We start from the raw sequence: 10,222 nt of genomic DNA on the forward strand, positions 1-10,222 counted from the left end.
TTTCCTGCCTCCTGCGTGTCCAAACCTTTAATAATCTTATGTGTTTCAATAAGATATCCTCTCATCCTTCTAAATTCCAGAGTATACAAGCCCAGCAGCTCCATTCTCTCAGCAAATAGATAGAAACATAGAAAATAGGTGCAGGAGGAGGCCATTCGGCCCTTCGAGCATATGAATGTTCCACTCATGATGAAAGTAAGTAATTTTTTGAATGGTGGACATGCTGTCAAACAACCAAATTGGATTATACGTGATGCTGTTGAGCTTAATTGTTGTTGGAAAGGCACCGATTCAGGCAGGTGGAGAGCATTGTATCATGCTTTAAACTCAAAACAAAATTACTTAACACCTCAGGCACTCCCTGTGAAGAGAGAAAAAAAAAAAAACGATGTTTAAGGTTTTCAACATTAAGAAATCAAAACTGTCTTAAAGTTGTATATAAGGGGGAAGAACAAAGAGAATGCCTGTGATGTGGCAAAGAGCAGGAGATACTGAATGGTGTATGTGATGTCAGGGCTGGTTAAGAGTGGGTGTTGTAGGCTTGGTAATTCCAGATAACAAATAAAAATGAACCAGTAAGAAAACAAAATGTAAGAGAGGAGGAAATAGCACAAATTAGAGCAGGAAATCTTTCTTGTGAAAAGATTTGAGAATCGAAAGGCAAATATTTTTTTATTTTTCAAAAATAATCTTTATTCTTAATAAAAAATATACAAAATAAAAACAGTTCAAAGCTTAATAAATTCCTTGTGCGCCAATACATTAAATTGTGTATGTTGTATCTAATAAAATTAACACCTTTCTTTATACTAAAACCACTCTTGTCATCCCCGAGGCAAAATCCCTTCCCTTGTTTGAGGGATGTCAGCCTCTCCATATCCAACAATAAAAAGACCTCAAACTGTGATCCTCCCCCACAGAGTCTTCATTTTGGCCGCTCAGAGATTTGGTGCATTCATCAGACAGTCCTCTTGCAGACTGGAATGCTTCCCCTGGTAACATCCTCTTATGGACATCCCGCACTCCTGGAAAACCAAAAAGGTTTGGGCAGACCAATAAAGGTAACACTATTGGGTAGAACACAAGCAATATTGAATGAAAGGCACAATATTGAATGAATAGACATACAGAATGTATCAAGTGCCTTGTAATGTTTTTGTTTTGTACATTTTACTGAATTGACAACACTTGATGTCAGTCTCCACATGTATCCCATGGAATGGCCATAAATCAGAGTCCTCTGTTCTGGAGCTGATCAGGATGAACCATGGCATGGACTCTTGCATCTTTCACCAGATCCTCTTTGCAAATCCCCACACCGTGAAGAGGTGGGTAACCAACTCCCCTCCATAGCAGTTGTCCAGAGGGTAGCGTGCATTGGGAATGAGACAATGCCGCAGGAAGAATCTGACTGGAAGACGCCTTCTCACCAACAACCAAGTGAGGTCTTGGTGCTTTTTGATGAGTTCTAGTGATATAATATTCTACAAAACAATCTGGGAAGTCTGCTCAGGGAACCACCCCACCAGAGCCTTGTCCCAGGGTGCCTGCTTGACACTCTGTGATGACCACTGCCTAATGGGGTTGTGGTGAAAGGAGCTGGTCCGGAAGACCTTTTCTATGAACAATAGGTAATGCGGCAATGTCCGAGTGACACATTGCACAGGAATGGCACCAGGCCCATCCTCCGTAATACCAGAGGCAAATAGAACCTCAGCATATAGTGACATTTGGTGACCATATATTTTGGTTTTACACACATAAAGGTGGCCATCAAGATTAGCGTGTTGTTGAATATGCTTTTGCCCTAGTTGCCTATGGATTTCCTCATCTCATTTCGCCTCCAGAAATCAACTACATTATCAATATAAGAAAAAACCTGCACCTAGATACCCCATCCCATCCTTTAATAATGTAGTTCAATCATCGTTCTTTGTACTTGTATTTCTCTATTCCAGCAAGTATCCTAGTAAGGTTGCTTTTGATCTTCTCTCACAAACTCCTACCTTGAATGAGAGTCAGTTTCTTTTTTTTTAAATATTTTTATCAGAAGCAATGTCCAGATGACAAAATACATTTAATGTACATCTTCTATTTTAAATTTAACAAGAGAAAAATAGAACAAGAGAGAAAGAACGAAAAAGAGAGAGAGTGAAAGAAATAGTGATGTGTAAACCCGTAGACTAGCATAGTGCAGTCCAGGAGTGAACGAGTGGAAGCCTATAGAAGAATAAGAAGACAAAAACCAAAAATAATAAAGAAAAAAAAAGACCCTTTATGTGTTGATATACCTGCTTCATTTCTCACCACACCCATCACCCTGTTTGTGAATCGGTTTAATTCCAGAGTTGTGTTGGACCATACTATACTTGTAATGAATCAATAAAAGGAGACCATATCTTTAAAAATTGCTCTGATTTTCCTGCTAAGACGAGTCTGAGAGTCAGTTTCTTATGCTCTAGAAATTCTCTAGTCAGCAGCGGCATCCGACACATTAAGTTAAATACTTTGTCACTAACCTCAGTAAATGATCCAGTAATTTCTCTACGAGACAAATCTAGACTCTCATGACTACAGCATTATCTAATTAACGATCAGCTATTCATTCTGGTTTTATGTTATCTCACTATCTTGTCCATTCATAGAAACATAGAAACATAGAAATTAGGTGCAGGAGTAGGCCATTTGGCCCTTCGAGCCTGCACCGCCATTCAATATGATCATGGCTGATCATCCAACTCAGTATCCCGTACCTGCCTTCTCTCCATACCCTCTGATCCTCAGCCTGAGATGGCGGCGCTGGCTTAACAGCTGTGGCCCACCTGCAGTCCGTCTGTTTTTTTAATTTCGTTTTGTTCCTTGTCATGTTTTAGTTAATTTTGTTTTATTAAGTTGTGTATGTGTGTGGGTGGGGTGGGAGAAACATGCTTTGGTCTCTTCCTTCGGGGGATGCGACTTTTTCTTCGGTCGTATTCCCCGTCTCCGTCTGCGCCGAGGCCTAATGGCGGAGCTGGCGGCATCGGAGCTGTAGCAGCAACAGCAGCAGCAGCGGAGACCTGACTCGGCCCCGAAGCTGTAGCGGCGGCAGCAGCAGCAGCGGAGACCCGGCTCGGCACCGAAGCTGTAGCGGCGGCAGCAGCAGCAGCGGAGACCCGGCTCGGCCCTGGAGCTGTGGCGGCGGCAGCAGCAGCAGCGGAGACCCGGCTCGGCCCCGAAGCTGTAGCGGCGGCAGCAGCAGCAGCGGAGACCCGGCTCGGCCCCGAAGCTGTAGCGGTGGCAGCAGCAGCAGCGGAGACCCGGCTCGGCCCTGGAGCTGTGGCGGCGGCAGCAGCAGCAGTGGAGACCCGGCTCGGCCCTGGAGCTGTGGCGGCGGCAGCAGCAGCAGCGGAGACCCGGCTCGGCCCTGGAGCTGTGGCGGCGGCTGCAGCAGCAGTGGAGACCCGGCTCGGCACCGAAGCTGTAGCGGCGGCAGCAGCAGCAGCGGAGACCCGGCTCGGCACCGAAGCTGTAGCGGCGGCAGCAGCAGCAGCAGCGGAGACCCGGCTCGGCACCGAAGCTGTAGCGGCGGCAGCAGCAGCAGCGGAGACCCGGCTCGGCACCGAAGCTGTAGCGGCGGCAGCAGCAGCAGCAGCGGAGACCCGGCTCGGCACCGAAGCTGTAGCGGCGGCAGCAGCAGCAGTGGAGACCCGGCTTGGCACCGAAGCTGTAGCGGCGGCAGCAGCAGCAGCGGAGCCGCGGCTCGGCACCGAAGCTGTGGTGGCGGCAGCAGCAGCAGCGGCGGAGACCCGACTCGGCCCTGGAGTTGTGGCGGAGGCAGCAACCACCCGCGGAGTTTGAACCATCGCCTTGGCGCAGAGGGAGAACAAAGAGGGAAGAGACAGAGACTTTAAGATTTTGCCTTCCACCACAGTAAGGAGGTGTTTGGTGAACTCACTGTGGTGGACGTTAAATTTGTGTTGATTGTGTGTTTTTGCCATTTTTTAAATTATATGTATGACTGCAGGGAAACAAAATTTCGTTCAGACCGAAAGGTCTGAATGACAATAAAACGAATCTAATCTAATATAATCTAATCCCCTTAGCCACAAGGGCCACATCTAACTCCCTCTTAAATATAGCCAATGAACTGGCCTCAACTACCCTCTGTGGCAGAGAGTTCCAGAGATTCACCATTCTCTGTGTGAAATTTTTTTTTCTCATCTCGGTTTTAAAGGATTTCCCCCTTGTCCTTAAGCTGTGACCCCTTGTCCTGGACTTCCCCAACATCGGGAACAATCTTCCTGCATCTAGCCTGTCCAACCCCTTAAGAATTTTGTAAGTTTCTACAAGATCCCCTCTCAATCTCCTAAATTCTAGAGAGTATAAACCAAGTCTATCCAGTCTTTCTTCATAAGACAGTCCTGACATCCCAGGAATCAGTCTGATGAACCTTCTCTGCACTCCCTCTATGGCAATAATGTCCTTCCTCAGATTTGGAGACCAAAACTGTACGCAATACTCCAGGTGTGGTCTCACCAAGACCCTGTACAACTGCAGTAGAACCTCCCTGCTCCTATACTCAAATCCTTTTGCTATGAAAGCTAACATACCATTCGCTTTCTTCACTGCCTGCTGCACCTGCATGCCTACTTTCAATGACTGGTGTACCATGACACCCAGGTCTCGCTGCATCTCCCCTTTTCTTAATCGGCCACCATTTAGATAATAGTCTGCTTTCCTGTTTTTGCCACCAAAATGGATAACCTCACATTTATCCACATTATACTGCATCTGCCAAACGTTTGCCCACTCACCCAGCCTATACGTCACCTTGCAGTCTCCTAGCATCCTCCTCACAGCTAACACTGCCCCCCAGCTTAGTGTCATCCACAAACTTGGAGATATTGCCTTCAATTCCCTCATCCAGATCATTAATATATATTGTAAATAGCTGGGGTCCCAGCACTGAGCCTCGCGGTACCCCACTAGTCACTGCCCGCCATTGTGAAAAGGACCCGTTTACTCCTACTCTTTGCTTCCCGTTTGCCAGCTAGTTCTCTATCCACATCAATACTGAACCCCCAATGCCGTGTGCTTTAAGTTTGTATACTAATCTCTTATGTGGGACCTTGTCGAAAGCCTTCTGGAAGTCCAGATACACCACATCTACTGGTTCTCCCCTATCCACGCTACTAGTCACATCCTCGAAAAATTCTATAAGATTCGTCAGACATGATTTACCTTTCGTAAATCCATGCTGACTTTGTCTAATGATTTCACCACTTTCCAAATGTGCTGCTATCCCATCTTTAATAACTGACTCTTGCAGTTTTCCCACTACCGGTTAGATTCCCTACACATTAGGGGCAATTTTGCAAAGGCCTAATTTTGCAAATTAACCTACAAAACCACAAGCCTTTACGATGAAGGAGGAAACCAGAGCACCCGGAGGAAACCCACGTCACCGGGAGAACGTGCAAATTTCACAGACAACATCCAAGGTCAAGATCGAACCAGGCACTTGCTGCCACAAAATCTCCTGTCTCTCCGAACTCTCCTGTTACTATAGTCCTGACTTCATCCTACCCGGCTGTGCCTCAGATCGTCGCCTGGTGTGGCAGACCTGATTGTTGCTGTTACTCTCTCTGAGCGATCACCCTCCCCCACCCCAGAATATTTGCTTTGGAGGGAATGGCCACAAGGGATTCCTGCGCTCTCTGCTTACTCACTTTCCTAGTGATCACCCATCTACTTTCTGCCTGCATCTTTGGTGTGGCCACCTCATTGTAACTCCCATCTATGATGTTTTCATTCTCCCAGATAATCCCAAGGTAATTATACAGCACCAGTTCTCTCACGTGGTCAGTCAGGAGTTACACCTGGACAACACAGTTGCAGTCTTCAGAGACACTGACTTCCCAGATCCTGCAGGGGGGAGCATACCAATGCTTTAACCGTCAGACCAACTGCACGAAGAGTTACACACAAAAGAAAACGTACCTTATCCTGCTGTCACCTTCCAATCAACCTCCTTATCGGAGCACGAGCCAAAGCCTCAGAACTTATCCTCAAAGAAGTACTTGCAACTCAAAGCACAGAAGCTCCATTAGTATTGGTTTTCCTTTTATACATCATGAGGAGCAGTCACCTCAGACACTAACTGGTAATTTTTTAAATCTCAGGCACTGCTCCTCCACTCCCTGTTGCTCACTTACAAATGAATAGAATTCCCTTATTGTACTTATTATTATTTTATACTTCACAGATTTTGCACGACAATCTTGCATCATTCTGCTGTTTCACATTCATTGTTATATTTATCAATACAATACGGTTTACTCTGTACGCTTCTTGTGAACAAGCATTTTCATTACATGCTTGTGTATAATGACAATAATCTAATCTAATTTAATCATTTCTGGTTACTGCTGTCTTCTCACCTGCTCAACAGCAAGAGTCCTTGGCTGGGGAAGGAGGGAGGAAGAATGCAGGTGGGGTTGGAAAAAACAATTACCTACTTGTGCCAAGCAAAAGCATCTGAAAAAGAGAGGTAAAATGAGACAAAAAGAGATATTCTCTGACATTCTAGGATGTCCAATACCTGGAATTGTAACACGTAGGCTACAAGGATCTATGTGATTGTCAGCTTTATCCTGTGAACGTTGTCATATCCCACACTTCAGATAATTGAGCGCATCGTTCTTTTCAGATGTTTTCCATGGACAGGGATTCTTTTAAATTAGGAAAATATTGAAATATAATAAATGAATAAATTAGTACAAACGAATGTAAAATAAAAAAACAAATATACATATGCAATTAAAACAAAAATAAAGTAAACATTTAAAAAATAAAAATAGATTAAAAAGTATGTATAAAGATAAGCAGGAAACGTGCAGTAAATTGATATTTTTTTGCGTCTAATATTGCAGTATATTTTGCTTTTGATCTCTCTCTCTCTCTCGACCTTTTCATTTCTAACTGCGGCTATCTGCACCGTCACTGCAGTTTTTGTTATCTCCCATGTTCCTGTTTACTAATGTAGAAGTGGGGGTGGAGCTATAAACACCCTTTATTGCAGCAAACTCTCAATTAAGATCCAATATCAGATCCAGGATTACATAGAAACATAGAAACATAGAAATTAGGTGCAGGAGTAGGCCATTCGGCCCTTCGAGCCTGCACCGCCATTCAATATGATCATGGCTGATCATCCAACTCAGTATCCCGTACCTGCCTTCTCGCCATACCCTCTGATCCCCTTAGCCACAAGGGCCACATCTAACTCCCTCTTAAATATAGCCAATGAACTGGCCTCGACTACCCTCTGTGGCAGAGAGTTCCAGAGATTCACCACTCTCTGTGTGAAAAAAGTTCTTCTCATCTCGGTTTTAAAGGATTTCCCCCTTATCCTTAAGCTGTGACCCCTTGTCCTGGACTTCCCCAACATCGGGAGCAATCTTCCTGCATCTAGCCTGTCCAACCCCTTAAGAATTTTGTAAGTTTCTATAAGATCCCCTCTCAATCTTCTAAATTCTAGAGAGTATAAACCAAGTCTATCCAGTCTTTCTTCATAAGACAGTCCTGACATCCCAGGAATCAGTCTGGTGAACCTTCTCTGCACTCCCTCTATGGCAATAATGTCCTTCCTCAGATTTGGAGACCAAAACTGTACGCAATACTCCAGGTGTGGTCTCACCAAGACCCTGTACAACTGCAGTAGAACCTCCCTGCTCCTATACTCAAATCCTTTTGCTATGAAAGCTAACATACCATTCGCTTTCTTCACTGCCTGCTGCACCTGCATGCCCACTTTCAATGACTGGTGTACCATGACACCCAGGTCTCGCTGCATCTCCCCTTTTCCTAGTCGGCCACCATTTAGATAATAGTCTGCTTTCCTGTTTTTGCCACCAAAATGGATAACCTCACATTTATCCACATTATACTGCATCTGCCAAACATTTGCCCACTCACCCAGCCTATCCAAGTCACCTTGCAGTCTCCTAGCATCCTCCTCACAGCTAACACTGCCCCCCAGCTTAGTGTCATCCGCAAACTTGCAGATATTGCCTTCAATTCCCTCATCCAGATCATTAATATATATTGTAAATAGCTGGGGTCCCAGCACTGAGCCTTGCGGTACCCCACTAGTCACTGCCTGCCATTGTGAAAAGGACCCGTTTACTCCTACTCTTTGCTTCCTGTTTGCCAGCCAGTTCTCTATCCACATCAATACTGAACCCCCAATGCCGTGTGCTTTAAGTTTGTAAACTAATCTCTTATGTGGGACCTTGTCGAAAGCCTTCTGGAAGTCCAGATACACCACATCCACTGGTTCTCCCCTATCCACGCTACTAGTTACATCCTCGAAAAATTCTATAAGATTCGTCAGACATGATTTACCTTTTGTAAATCCATGCTGACTTTGTCCAATGATTTCACCACTTTCCAAATGTGCTGCTATCCCATCTTTAATAACTGACTCTAGCAGTTTCCCCACTACCGATGTTAGACTAACTGGTCTGTAATTCCCCGTTTTCTCTCTCCCTCCCTTCTTAAAAAGTGGGGTTACGTTTGCTACCCGCCAATCCTCAGGAACTACTCCAGAATCTAAAGAGTTTTGAAAGATTATTACTAATGCATCCACTATTTCTGGAGCTACTTCCTTAAGTACTCTGGGATGCAGCCTATCTGGCCCTGGGGATTTATCGGCCTTTAATCCATTTAATTTACCCAACACCACTTCCCGGCTAACCTGGATTTCACTCAATTCCTCCAACTCCTTTGACCCGCGGTCCCCTGCTATTTCCGGCAGATTATTTATGTCTTCCTTAGTGAAGACGGAACCAAAGTAGTTATTCAATTGGTCCGCCATATCCTTGTTCCCCATGATCAACTCACCCGTTTCTGACTGCAAGGGACCTACATTTGTTTTAACTAATCTCTTTCTTTTCACATATCTATAAAAACTTTTGCAGTCAGTTTTTATGTTCCCTGCCAGTTTTCTTTCATAATCTATTTTTCCTTTCCTAATTAAGCCCTTTGTCCTCCTCTGCTGGTCTCTGAATTTCTCCCAGTCCTCCGGTATGCTGCTTTTTCTGGCTAATTTGTACGCATCATCCTTCGCTTTGATACTATCCCTGATTTCCCTTGTTATCCACGGATGCACTACCTTCCCTGATTTATTCTTTTGCCAAACTGGGATGAACAATTTTTGTAGTTCATCCATGCAGTCTTTAAATGTCTTCCATTGCATATCCACCGTCAACCCTTTTAGAATTAATTGCCAGTCAATCTTGGCCAATTCACGTCTCATACCCTCAAAGTTACCTTTCTTTAAGTTCAGAACCATTGTTTCTGAATTAACAATGTCACTCTCCATCCTAATGAAGAACTCAACCATATTATGGTCACTCTTGCCCAAGGGGGCACGTACAACAAGACTGCTAACTAACCCTTCCTCATTACTCAATACCCAGTCTAAAATAGCCTGCTCTCTCGTTGGTTCCTCTACATGTTGATTTAGATAACTATCCCGCATACATTCCAAAAAATCCTCTTCCTCAGCACCCCTGCCAATTTGATTCACCCAATCTATATGTAGATTGAAGTCACCCATTATAACGGTTTTGCCTTTGTCGCACGCATTTCTAATTTCCTGTTTGATACCATCTCCAACTTCACTACTACTGTTAGGTGGCCTGTACACAACACCCACCAGCGTTTTCTGCCCCTATATACCAATTGTACCCTTACAACAAGTTACTGCATCTACACATAAACACCTTTTTTTTTGTAAACCAGTTCCTTATTTCTACACACAAACAGTACTTACATAAAGGATGTTGTAATGTAATTACCAGTCAAATGGGCAAAGTGCCCGGTTTACCTTTAGTCGCACAAATCAACGTATGATTGAATTATCAGCCACGGTATCCTTCACAAAGTAACTGATTTGCATCTTGAATTATTGTAGTCTGTTGCATATTTTCTTCTTTTTTTTTTTAAATAGCCATTGACATTGAAAGGCAAATGTATATTTAAATCCAACGACAGGTCATGAAACTGAAATATTAACCAGTTAATTGATTCTTCACCGTCGCCGCCACGGCGGCCTGGTTATTGTCTGGACTTCTGCCGTTCCTGCCCACACGTTTGAACATTTTATTTTGAATTCGTTTGTCCCTTTCCTCGTCGCTTTACATTGACTACAAATCCCATGACCCTACCTCAAAGCGGC

The 10,222-nt window shown here is 44.3% G+C and overlaps 1 long non-coding RNA gene across 1 annotated transcript; it reads right to left on the minus strand.

Moving 5' to 3' along the window:
* Positions 1 to 368: 368 nt before the first annotated feature.
* Positions 369 to 10,218, minus strand: LOC116975492. The gene is made up of 4 exons (XR_004412635.1): positions 9,872 to 10,218; positions 6,581 to 6,710; positions 6,420 to 6,443; positions 369 to 1,025 (listed from the first exon to the last, which is right to left on the minus strand). It is a non-coding gene; the product is annotated as an uncharacterized LOC116975492 (long non-coding RNA).
* Positions 10,219 to 10,222: the final 4 nt, after the last annotated feature.

Source organism: Amblyraja radiata, chromosome 7, assembly GCF_010909765.2.
Source record: "Amblyraja radiata isolate CabotCenter1 chromosome 7, sAmbRad1.1.pri, whole genome shotgun sequence".
Lineage (NCBI taxonomy): Eukaryota > Metazoa > Chordata > Chondrichthyes > Rajiformes > Rajidae > Amblyraja > Amblyraja radiata.